Genomic DNA, 13696 nt, shown 5'->3' on the forward strand with positions numbered 1-13696 from the left:
ACGGCCTGACTGTCAGCACTACTTGCTGTAGGGTAGATGAGATTCATATGATGATCTACAGAGCTGCATGTCATTACACGCCACACTCCAAAGGATCACATTCCCTATTCATGAGATTGTTAATAAAAGGGTTCTCTCACAGAACACCCCCATGGATTTCATATATGTAAAAGCCAGATGGGACCATGTGAAATATATGGAACACATCTGTTTGCAAATGTGAAACATATGGTTTTGGAGCATTTTACATGTCGTCAGACGTAAAACACAGGAAATTCATGAGGTTTTTTTCTGAACAGAACAGAGTGTATTTCCTCCGTGTTCCTGTATCAGTTTAGTGTTAATAATGGGTGAAAATTTTTTAAAGAATATTCCCTGTAGTTCTCTTCCCTTCATCAAACATGTTTAACATGAGGCTGAAACAAAAACAAAAATGTTAGACCTCTGTTTAGACCACTGAAAAGGTGCAGAGACGCTCACTACAATCCTCTTGTGAGTTGGGTCTCAAAGCTGCCCCCTCTGTGATTCATCATCCACATGTAGTGTGTTAAATGGTTTTATTGTCTCCTTTAATTTCTCAGAGAATTAGGTGGAGCAGGGTACACACTACAAGATAATCGGGACGATTTTGGGCCTGATTCCTCCCTTCAAACAATCGTAAGCAAAGTCCTAATTTTGTGATGGTTCCGTTGTGGCCACAGTGATTTCAAATCGTAAATATTAAACATGTTCAATATTTACGATCTGTTATCCTGTTGTGTGGGGGGAACCCCGAGGACAGCCGAGCACGCAGTCTGTGGATTGTGACGTGGAACGAAACAAAAGCCAATTGGGAAGATAGCTGACTGAAGAAGGAAGCACAACACTCTTTGGCACAACAACCGCAGCAAAAAAATAACATGTACAGCCGAAGTTCTCGCCGTCTCCACCACTTCATCCACAATTTGTTCTTTTTTCTTCCTGAATTTTCAGTAAAAAGTCCAAAAACTATCATCGCCAATTCTTCCTGCCCGTCGTCCGCAATGTTTGTTTATTCTAAAGTCTCGCGAGAGAGTGCTGTTTTGGCATAATCATTGCTCTCCACACACTACAGGAACAAAACTGTTAAATCTATGATTATATATCGTCATGTGTGGGGTCTCTAACATTTTTAACATCTGTTAACATTTGAAAAAACTTTTAGTGTGGGCCAGGCATTAGCCAAGCCTACACATTTTGTTTCAACAGTTTTTCCCTGTAACCGTGCAGATAATCCTGGCCAGAAACTCACTCCAGTCAAAGAGAATTCTACGACTTTCTTGTCTCCACAAACTCATGAACCAGCCACAGTATTGCAGCTGAAAGATTAATTTTCTCACCAATACTAGCAGCTTATAGTTACAAATATTGTGTTCAAGGTCAGCCGGCAATATTATGGTGCCACTATCAGCTGGATGAGTCAACAAGGAGGCTTTACTGTTGTAAAGGTTTTTTAATGTAAACAAAAATCTCGACAGCTTTACACTCAATCAACAGACAGTTTGAATAGTTTTTATTTTCTAGTGTTTTAATGTTTGAAATGTTTTAATGTTCGTAATGTGCCCAGACTTTTTATGACAGCCTCATTACTGGCACAAAACCCTCCAAAACTATTTTGGGCAAACCCCAAAATATAAGTGTGATTTTCCGAAGGTGAACTTTCCAAATGGCTTCCTGCAATCTGGCCAAAGAGGGATTTCCTGGCCCTCACACTTTTTGCTTCGTCTCTATCACTATAACTGACTTTCTTGGACCTGCTTCTCTGTCTGTTTCCCTGCATGAGCTCTGCTGTACGCTTCTGCAATGTAGAAACTGTTTTCAGGTTTTTGCCCTTGTTCCTGCTAAGATGTGTTTGTGCCACTGTCACTCATCAACAACAAAATGCGACTATGATTATGCTGATCCCTTAATGAGCGCATAATCACATTATCTTGAGTATGATAACAATAGCTGCGCCTTAACCACATTCTTGCTTTAATCAAGTATAATGTGTGAGCTGCATCAAACATGGCCATCAAACACATCAACACATATCGATACCTATACTTAAGAGCCACTAGCATTAAAAAGTATAATGATGCTGATGTTGTGAATTCACCTGCTGGGATTCTCAGTGCATCAAAACAAAGTCCTTGTCATGCTTTAGTCCAGGGCGGTTCATCTGTGATTTCAAGTGCACTAAATAGGAAAATCTCTGGGGGTTTGTGGGATAAACACAATATTTTTTACAATAAATGGCACCAAATAGCTGCTACCTTCACACTATAACTTTCAACACTATCAGTAATGATTGAATAGACTAGTCATGCCCATCCCTTTGCTTTCACTTTAATGATAAATAAACGATAAATACCTTGGTTTATATAGATACATTTACGTCTCTTTAGCTTGAAGATTGTGAAACTTAAAGATGGCTTCACTGAAGAAAGGGTGTGATCCTGTTGCAGCCCTTCACTTTTCAATCGAAATTCGACATATTGTTTGAACCTGGTGGAATATTAATGCTTCGAACTGTAATGATGTGATCAAATTCTAAATTGAAGCGCAGCAGATAACGCTGGCCCACGAACAAATGAGTAATCTGCTGTCCAGAGTCCCAGCATGCTGTCACGTTTAAAGTAGTGTGCCTTGTATTCCAACAGATGGCGATAATACGCTGCCTGCTACAAACCACTGGAGGAAACTAACGAGCCAAGCCGCTGTTAACCTTTCCTGCTTCAGCGTCCCGACCGTAGTCAGAAAGCACAGGGGAGACTTATTGTTGTTCTGCTCCCGGGCCGAAGCTGTAGCTAGCCTCGGGCCTAACTCCCATCACTTTAATACGCCAGCAGCATACCTGAACTGTACATTAGTTCTGTTGTTTATGCAGCTACCGATCACTGTTTTCTCTGCTCTTCCGTTGCTCTGGTCCCCCCCCCCAGAGTTGGAAACCGGGGGGGGTTAAAAAGCGGATGATTCGTTCAATTTATATCGAACCGGAATTCAACACGATATGGAATTTGTCGAACTTGATCTTTGGGCAAAGTGACAGCCCAGCAGCACATACAGGAGCTATTTTCTTTGCCCTGAGTTCAGATCATACAGTCTATGGTTCTAATGTCAAAGTAGCTCTGCAAAATAACTTTAGGAGTATTTATCGTATTACAAACACACCAGATGGATGTGTATGCATCCTCTAGCAGAACATAGAAAAATTAAAAATGGCCGATTCTGGCCCACAGGGTGCTATTTGAATATTTAAATAAATTTGGTAGCATTGACACCCCTGCAGTCCAAAACAATACCAAAAGAATTTGACACCGAGCTGTGGTAAAGCAGTCATAATACTACTAACAGCTAGTAAGTCATGAAGTAAGTCAAAGCAGTTAAAGGTGTTTAAAAAAGAAAAATCTGTGATCATAAGCAAGTCGCAAATTCATTGATTAAATCATTCATCTGTCAAACAATCAATGAATAACTAATGCTATATCTGTGTGCGGCTCTTTAAGTGACATATTTACAGTGTTTTATTTGATCTATCTGAGGCACGGAGTTAATCTTAAATCGTGATAACAGATCGTGTTATTTGTCGTCTCTTCAGCACATCGAGGTGGGTTCACAGATTGCTTCATTACGGCTTGATTGACAACAGACATTACATCCAGCAACACTCCTTCTGTCTTGGAAAAAACTCTAAATTGCTTTTTTAAGTGGGATTAAGATAGGATTTTCTCATTCGGATGTTCCTGTGGTGTGGCACCAGGAGTGAGTCACACAGGAGTTGTTCACGAAAGCCATTAACTGTGTTCAGTTCAGCTCAGACTGAAGACGCAGCCCCGTGGGATTCATTTGCAATTGTTTCAATAACTATGGACCAAATGTTCTCTGTTGCTCCTCTGTGGAGGAGAGACTGCAAAAACAAAGGAGTCATTACAGCAGATGCCACTCACGCAGGAACTATTTAAAGAAGCAGTCCGCCTAAAAAATACAGTTTACTGTTTCTTAAATGCAGAAAAAATCAACTTGTGTGTAAAACATGACATACAGAGTTCACTCTGCCCTTTGTGTTCTGTTAATTACAGCTCAGTCATGCCGGTGAGTCCCCCACTGAGTCAGTGGAGGCCGCCGTGAGAAAAACATAGTCCCTGAGGGGTGAGGTATGCCTGTGAATATGTTTGTAACGAGAGGCGTTCTTGTAATTTATCCTACACCACACGGTTAAAACCAGTCCTCTTTACACCAGTACAAATAAAACTGAACTATATGAAGGTAGAATGTATTGTAGGACTGTTGTATTAAATTACATGGGTATCTAGTAAACTGTTAACTTGGTGAAGGGGAGCACAGAACCTCCCTTAATATGAATAATCAGTCAACACGTATGAAAACTGTGCGGTTTTCTCAAATTAAAGCCGACACTAGATAAATGCAACATGGGCCGGTAACACAAACGGACTACTATTCATTGTGACTACGACCTGGGAGCCTGATGCTCCTACAACTACAAGGGAAAGTTTAGAAAAGATCAACGGGGTGAGAGCTAATCACGTTTGTTCAATTCAAGCACAAATGGAAGCACAGAGTTGTTTGCCAGTTTTGAAGTGAGCTTTCAAAGAGCCGGTCAGTTATGCCAACTCGCGCACAATTGTTATATCATTAAAACAGTTTTAACAACTCCTAGTGCATTAACAAGCATGCACACAAAAATATTCTGAATTCATTCATTAGCTTTTTGTCCTGCGGGTTCATTGCAAACTAATCCCCTGCCCTGTCTTAAATGCAGGGCTCTGACCAGATCACTGGATACTAATTTTCTGCACTCTGAGCTAACAGGGACGTTTCCTTCTTGGATTATTAAACATTTTCCACCTCTTACTTTTTGTGATTCATGCTGGTTCAGGCACAAAACACCTTCACAAGTTGATCTCCTTAAAAAATTAATTCTGGTTAACCCGTCTGTGTGCTGGGATCAAACCTGGCAACCTCACTGAAAACAAGCCCCAGAGAAGCTGCACGTAGTCAGAGCCCCCGGCTTTGTCTTTTCTATGAAATAGTTAGTGGCTCAAATGAAGCCACATTTTTTTCCTTTTTAAATGCTTTATGTGAGATACAATGTTTGCCACTGCCTCAAGCCTTTATGCTAAGCTAGTCTAATCACATGCTGGCTCCAACTCTGGTGAGAGGATGGATAAAATAGTAAAAGTTGTGCATTAAATTCTAACTGTTTTGGTGTTTTCCAAATGTTTTACGACACCAGATCCACAACCACGCTGAAATCCAATATGCACTAACCCCCCCATCATGCCCCTGTTCTATCCCCCTACATCTCTTTATGCAATCAATATATTTTTCTATTAGTGCAATATATTTTTCTGGAAGATACGTTATCTACCGTGTAATATGCGTTGTTTCACTTGAATGCATGTTTGCTATGTTATTGTGGATGCCTGAAGTCGTGCACCTATGTGCAGCATTTCCTAATTTAGTTGTACATTGTGTAATGTCAATAAAGGCTTTCTATTCTTTTCCTTTTATGCTATGTAACTTGCATGACATCGCTCAGTAGGGGCACTAGACAGTGATGGATCATTTTCACGTGTTAACAAAAGGGATATGAGTTATGAGATATGGAGATAACTAAAGGAGAGTCAGGCATGTAGGGCTTAAAGATTTGGGAAGACTTACAGGTTGCTCTTTTCCCCTACATGAAGCAGTTTGTCTGGAAGTTCACAAGCACATCTCACATTACAACTTGGGTTTTTAAAAAGAAAAAGAGGTTAAAATCACTGAATCCTGGAACAGCCAGCATTATGACTGCATTAAGTAAAACCATGTAGCCACCAGACTGTATAGGAATTAATTGAAAAGCTGCTTAAATGGAAGGTCTTGGAAGGTCCTCATTAAAAAAAAGAAAGCCAACCAGATTTTTTCACACATGGTGCTTCCTGAAAGCTGAATGTGACGTGATGCCTCCAAACTGCTACGAGCAGCTAGATGCTGTGTGTTAGATGGATCTGAGATGCCATCTAGTGATACTGAAAGACCACCCCAGTCAAACTACACCCTCCTTTTCCTGACTCAGCGGACGGGGATGAGTAGGACTGGTTTCCATCGCAACAGTAGACAGAGAGACTGTGGAAGGAGAGAGGGCAAAAACACAATGAGGCTGCCCCATGCACGCCTACACATAACATACTGATACATGTTGTAGGTTACATATAAATGGTTACTGTGTTTAAACTCCTTGTTGGAAGGTCGCAGATCAAGCATTGTTGCATTTAAAGTTAAATAGGAACTGGTTCTGAAAACTTTCATGAGGATATTTCTGTTTAATCTATTACAGCAGATTGGTCTGAAGGACGAGGAGGAAGCTCAATGGGAAATAAACTTTAATCAGTCAGATCTATCTGTTGACAGACTCATCTCTGTGCATGATTTTTGTGGGTAATAAACAATATTCCCACAGCAGACATTTGGAACTTAATGAGAAAATCAATCCACAGGAGTGACAACACCTCACTAAAGTGTCTGGTTGAGCATCAACATGCTCATCAAAAAAGATCCTGTTGTTTTCTTCATCAACCCAATGTCAGTTGTATTTCACAGATCCTCCAATGAGTGTGTGTCTGAACCTGAGAAATATGTACATTTTCATTAATAAGTCCTCCACAGCTGCTCTGATACCTGTTTGGATCATTTGGATAATGAGTGTTATGTCTGAGCAGCTGAGCAGTATTCAAGATAAAGAGCAGCTCCAGTCATGTTTTAAGACATATAAAATGCTCTGCTTCAAATAAGAAATTGTGTCTGATGTTTTTCTGCAAAATACGTTTAATTACCTTGTAAAAATCCTCTCAAGGCATCTCCTCCTTCTCCCTCATGAAAAAATCCTCAATCTGCATAGTCTCCGCCCACTATGCAAATGTCCAACCGCCACCTCCGTCAAGAAAACAAAACACGTCTCTTCCATCGTTTAGTGGCAACTAGTTGAAACTTAGCGAGCTTGAAATGTAGTAATTAGTAGTAGTAATGTTAACGTTAGCAGTCGGTTACAGCTGGCTCGCGCATCGCTGAAGTGGTTGCCATAGGTTACACATAATGATATGCATAGCGTCACCCCGTCCATTAACGGGATTGGCTCCTTAGGTTTGTGACGTCTCTAACCTGCCAATCTGAAAACGTGTTGTTCAGCCTGTCCTTGGTACACTGCAGTTTAAAAGCAGACAGGCCCAGCCGTGGAGATGACTGCTGATGTTGTCCCTGATATGTCTTGTAGGGGGTCTCTGCAAAATTTTATCGGTAAGGTCTCTTACCCAATATGTGGCATACCTTTAAACTGGGCTGGCCATGGCATCATAGTTGTACAGCTTCAGCACTATCAACAAGTTCCCCCTGACCTTGAAACAGCGCTACTGTTAGCAACACAAATCATTTAGACACAAATGACTGTTTTTCTATCTCTGGGAAAACTGGCAATTTGGTCTTAAAAGACGTCCGGACAGCTGGCCTGATTGTTTTGATATTTGCTCTGGATGTTCATGGTCCTCATCGGATGATGTCACATATCTCCCCTTTAGCAGCTTTAACATTTTCACATGTACACAAGAAATATTTAAATCATGATTACATTTTAAATGGCTTGATGATACTCCAAGAAGATGAACATTTCCACTGCCTTTGCTTTCCTATAATGTCACCTTCAGATCAAAGTTTTGGTTTTAAAGCACAAATATTGAAAAGAACGACGAGATTTCTTTAACATTTGTTCAAGTTACTCACAGTCCAAGAGATAATGTCTTTCTTGTTGCACGGCGAACAGGCTAAGAATTACTGTTGCACACTTTTGCACACAATTACAAGAAAAAACTAATCAGCATTATGATTCCTTCAATTGAGGATGAACCCCACCCATCCACAGTGGCCAAAGACTCTCCTTGGTAAATATGATATCCTAAGTTTGTGTCTCGAAACATTGTCCTTTTTCAATAAACTAATAAATAATTAAATAAGTCTAGCTAATAATGAACCAGTTTCCCGTTACACAGGAGTTGCTCTTGGCTATTAGCTTTGATACTGAACAATTGATACACATTGTTCAGCATCAACTCACTGTTTTCGCTCCTCGTCTGTTATCCAGTGTTTCAATATTCACTCGATTATGTGTGTACAGTTTCTCTTGTTCCTCAGTGGCTCTTGTGGTAAAACAAATCTGATCTGCCAGCTGCTACCGCTGCCACAGCTGCAGTCTCACGGTCACCTGAGGAAACCTTTGTGCTAGTGCTGCTTATTACCACACGGTGTGACCTGACCACAGGAATCGGGGGGGGAACAACAGCAGCTTGGTGATTCATTCAAATTACAAAAGAACATGTTTTACTTAATTGTACAGCCTGAGGTGCTTTGGAGTTTATCAAAGGGTTGCTGGAAACCATGTTTGCACTGAATGTGTATGTGTTTTGGGTATGTAGTCAATGTAAGGGCATCTCTAGATAAAATTACCGTGATGTAGCGTCAACAAAAACAGTCCCTTCCGGGGATACAAGTGGCAGAGATAACTCGACAACCTAGCTTATTCCTTTGTCAATTCAGCCATAACTTCAACATTTAAAGATATACAGTTAAACGCAATGGTCCGACCAAACTGACGTTTCTGCTGTGCATTTTTATTTACTATTTTGCGTTGCTGGCATCTTTAATAAACCAAATCTACCAAACAGCAACATCTCAGCACAGATCAGACCAACACTCAAACATTAATTTAAGCACATCGGCTCTTCCTCTCCACCCCCTTGTTTCCTACCTGTACTGTTGGCCAATGAGGGTTCAGATGCCTGCGTGTAACGCGTTGGTCCAGCTGTCAGTCACCCCGAAGATCACTGGTGGGTGGAGCTTATATCCCCAGGTGACGGCCTGTCGTTGTTCAGGTTCATCTCTGCCTCCTTGTAACCCCGCCCACTGGGCCCCTGCAAGGCCTTATGGGTACCACGCTTTGCTGAACATGTTCCGTTTGGTTGGGTGTTCAGTTAAGCAGTCAGCAGCAGTCTTGTTGTTGAATCTTGTTTTTGAATCTTTATTTGCCGTCTTCATAAAGGTTTCCTGTGTGAACACACAGTAAAGAGAAAAACATGCTTAGGTAAATCAGTCCATCCTTAGTGAAGTCCTATCCCCCTCAGTTAGCCTTATTTTCTACTCCCATTGAGTTTCGCGTCACAGCATAATACATTTTGAAAAAATAGACTTCAGAAGGAAATGACAAAAGCAATCTTGTCAATTATGGCTGTCGACCTTAGAAGTTGGCAGAAATGAAAACTGTCGCTAGCATATTTCAGCAGCTTTAGCCAGCTAGCTAATAGCGCAATCTATGAGTTGTCAGCTGTACAGTAGCCTATCTTCCATTTTTATAAACTAAAAGGTAAAGATGAGATGAGATGACGACTGATCACTTTTAGAACGGAAAGCTAGTTCACTTTGCAAGATAAGCCAAGATTTCTGAATTTTAAAACAAAATGAAGAACTAAAAAGAGCGGCTAATGTTAGCCTTGCTTCCACTATAGACCAAGGCTAGTTGCATCTTAGATCTCATGATATGTTTCGGACCTTAACAGGAATTTTCCTAAAATTTCCTGTACATCCCCCAAAAATAATGTAGTTAGCCACTCAAATGCTCCTATAGACTTTGAAAGTAATGCTACGTTACTAGCCTCGTGCTAATATTCGAAGCATATGCTTGTGAGGATAAACGCAATGTTTAATCCTTTCCATCCACTTGTGCGCCTGTCCTACAATGCCAACCGCACTGCTTCAACATGTAGATAAATCCAGAGTTTAACAGGTGTGAACAGGCTTGGTTGCTTAGCTATGATTTAGGACAAGCTTTAGTAAACCACCCTCCATGGGTCAACTGAATGATGCAGTTCCAAATAAACAGCCATCTGGCACAGTAGAGAAACAGCTACTGAATTTTAGTAAAAACATTCGTGCAAATTAAATCAAATTCAATCACTCTAACTTAATCTAATCATGGTCCAAGTCATTGGTTACCTGTTTTTCTATAAATAAAACATTTGATAAATAAATATAAAAGGCTATAAAGTCAGTTTCAAAGTTCAAAGTTCATTAATTGTTCTCAACTAGCATATGGTATCCTCTTCTCTGGAAGATGCTGTTTTACTTGAAGAACCCTCCACAGCAGTTATGCAAAGTAACTCTTGACAAGTTTTAATGGGTTTTAATTGAGAATATTCTCAGAACTGGACTCTTTACATGACATTATTATGGATTGCATCATAAACTATACACCATTTCTTTCCCTTCACAGTCGGTGACTAATGTTCAGAGCTCTGTGACTGCTTGTGCCCTCAGCACAAACTTGAACACCATTCTTCCCCATTTACAGCCAGTGCATTCAAACTAAACCTCCACAGACCCCTAAACAAACCGGAAAATGTGAAATTATTTCTCATTTGTGGGGAGATGAGCAGAACGTCGAGGCAACAAGGAGATATCGGCTGCAGCCTGCCAGTATGTGTGTGTCAGTTTGTCTGTCCAAGCAATCCAAATGACATCCAATAATGCGGGGATGCAGCATGAGTCATTGTGCGGGTTCGTTATAGAGACAAAGGCCTGTGTCGACTGCGTGACTACGATTAGAGAGAGAGGGTTAGCTTACATACCAGCACACATACACATAATGTATATAAATATACCCCCTGCCTCTCCTCTCCTGTATGCAATTCCCTACTTGTCAGTCATTCTTCCCGTGCAAATAAAAGCAGATTTGCAGCCTTAAATTGCATTCAGTATAATCTCACTCTTTCTAGGTTAGTATCTCTGTTAGCAGCATCCTTTTGCTTGTTATTGTGTTGTTACTTCTACTGTAGCAGGTCTCTCTACTTTGCTACTTGGTGATAAGCTTCTGGTCCAGAGGGCTTCAGCTTCTTACTAAGTCTTGAATTCAGGCTTGTGACCCATGTGATTTTAGGCATTATTTTACAATGCTTGTAATCGCTCACATGTGTGTTAGGTATCACTGGGGATACATCATCTTCTTATCGTTCATTTAAACTGAGTGTATTTTAACCCAGCTTAACCCAGTCAGTGGGTCAGACAGGAACAACAGAGAGGGATTTGGCTCTTCTAGGAGACTGTAAGAGCACCATGGATGGTGGATTAAAATTGGGAGATGAGTTCAGAACAGGGTGATCTCTCCTTTCCTTCACTCTCCTCCCCTCTTTCCTTTTCTTTTACTATCTTTTTTTCCTTTCCTTTAGTCATCCCGTCTTTTCCTGTCCTCTTTCTATCAATGTTTCCTCGTCCCTCCTTTTCCTCTACTCTATCCTGAATGGGTTGAAAATAGACATTTACATTGGTATAATACATATAGCATGGTGAACACAAATGATGCGGACATAAAAAAGAATAAATCTTACAGAGTGATATTAACGAAATTAATGATTAGTGATACAGGACCCTGCTCTAAGCAGTTAGAGGGCTCAGGATAGTGATGGAAATGATGTTCTATAATGTTGTCAAACCTCAAAGTAAGCTTTAACTTTACACAATAATTACAGTATGTTGAGACAACAGGCCTGAAATATGCTCAGGGTGATGCATGTGTTCACCTGTTGATTCAGTTATTTTTACATGTGTGGAAATGGGGTAAAGGACCCACTTTTGCAGCGGCAGTAGGGCCCAAGATTTGTATACTACACTACTGGCACTCAATAATAAACTTAAAAGGATACTTTTATTTTGGGTACAAGCTTTGACATAAAGTAAGGCATTTGTCAGTTAGTAAAAAAGTAGCTGACTAATTAATACTACCAGTTGTTTTCTGAGGAAAATGGAAAGCGATTTGCTTGTCTTTGCAACAGCGATGGGAACAATAAAATTGTCAGGATCGTTGGGAGTTGGGGTGACTCAAATTGGTAGACTCAAACTCTGTTCTCAATCCTTTATCATTACCGCTTATTCTGTTCAGGGTCGCGGTGGACTGGAGCCTATCCCAGCTGCCACTGGGCGAGAGGCGGGGTACAGCCTGGACTGATCATTCAGTTAATCACAGGGCTGACACACAGAGACAGACAACCATTCACGCTCACAGCCACACCTACGGCCAGTTTTTAAGTCACCAATGAACCTAACGAGCATGTGTTTGGACTGTGAGAGGAAGCCGGAGTTCCTGGAGAGAACCTACGCATGCACAGGGAGAACATGCAAACTCCACACAGAAAGGCCCCCTACGTCCGAACTGGGATTATAACTAGGAACCTTGCTGGGGGGCACCACCGTGCAGCACTCAAACTCTTTTCTCTTGGATAAAAATTGTACTTTTAAGGAACTTGTGCATTGGCCCCCTACTGGCCACTGGAAAGAATGCAGGTTGAAGGCACTTCTGCATTGGCCTCAACTTTGAAACCACAGGCTACTTACACTTCTTATATACAGTTTTTGGGTTTGAAAAAGCTCCAACAACCAAAGTCTATTTTCACCACTAAATACTCTAAGTTTCTGAGGGAGTGATGCTTGATAAAAATGGGATGCTTCTGTCTGTGTCTATCTGCTCCATTTACTTAGTTTCCTGTAATTCCCAGGAAAAATAAATAACAACAAAACTGTCTGTCTCGACGCTCCTTTGAACTCATTCACTTTGATTCACTCGTCCTCCCTCCTTCCATCACGTCCATCCTGGCAAACAATGTGAGCGAAGGGTGAATTCATAAAGGAGCAAAAGTGGAGCACAACTCCCTGAGGTCCGCCTTTTCTGGGACGCTGACACAGAGAAACAGACACACACGCACACACACACACACACACACACACACACACACACAATGACGACAAAATCTGCATGAAGACCCTGACACACATGTACACACACACACACACACACACACACACACATATATGTAAGGCTTACAAGTTCAAATACCCACATGCTGCTTCTCATGAATTACAGAAGTGATGATGGGTGAAGAGAAGGAAAACTATCCCTGAGTCCCATCATCTGCATGTCACTGCCTTATAAGGTCGTGGGCGGGACAAGAGGATGGAGGAGAGGGGGAGTGAAGATAAGGAGGGAGGAGGGAGAAGAGATGGGAGGACACGTGAGAAGGAAAGCATGGAGGAGTCACAAGCTGGTGAAACTCCCAGTGATTCCTCGTCCTTCACTTTCTCTCCTCTCTTCTTCATTTTCAATTTCCTGTCCTCTCCTTTCCTCTCACCTCTTTTCCTCCTCGTTTTTTTCCACATCTACCTTTACTCCCCTCTTTTCCTTTCCTCTCTTCTACCCTCCCCTGCCCTTCCTTTTTTATTACCTTATCCTTCTCTCCTCTTTTCTTTTCTACTGCTTCCTTGTCTTTTTCATTCTCTCCTCTTGTTTCATCCTCTCTCTCCCTTTTTGCTTCTTCTTGTCTCCTCATTCCTGCTCCTTCCTTTCATATCATCTCCTTTTACCCTTCACCTTTCCTCTCCCTTCTTTCATCCCCATTTATTTCTCATTTCCTACCTTATTTTGTCTCCTTTTTTCTTTTCCTGTATTGTCCTCTTTCATTTAATCACTCCTTTCCCTTTAATCTTTGCTCTTCCCTCATCTTCCTTCCTTTCCCTTCTCCTCTCCATGCCTTTACCTTCTCCCCCCTTCTTTCCTTCCCTTTCATTCCTCATTTGCTCTCCTCTTTCCTTTACTCCCCTTCCTTTC

General features: G+C 41.2%; 1 protein-coding gene across 7 annotated transcripts in view; it reads right to left on the reverse strand.

Annotated features, from left to right (window-relative positions):
- lrrc7 (leucine rich repeat containing 7) overlaps positions 1-13696 on the reverse strand; it is a 135357-nt gene that overhangs the window by 101780 nt on the left and 19881 nt on the right. For all 7 annotated transcript variants that reach the window (XM_069679501.1, XM_069679502.1, XM_069679500.1 and 4 more), the window contains exon 2: positions 8798-9093. The gene's annotated coding sequence lies outside the window, so the exon portion shown is untranslated. The remainder of the gene's footprint in view (positions 1-8797; positions 9094-13696) is intronic.

Source organism: Semicossyphus pulcher, unplaced genomic scaffold (genome assembly GCF_022749685.1).
Source record: "Semicossyphus pulcher isolate SPU_LCO1_2020_fin unplaced genomic scaffold, fSemPul1.0.p SCAF_4, whole genome shotgun sequence".
NCBI lineage: Eukaryota > Metazoa > Chordata > Actinopteri > Labriformes > Labridae > Semicossyphus > Semicossyphus pulcher.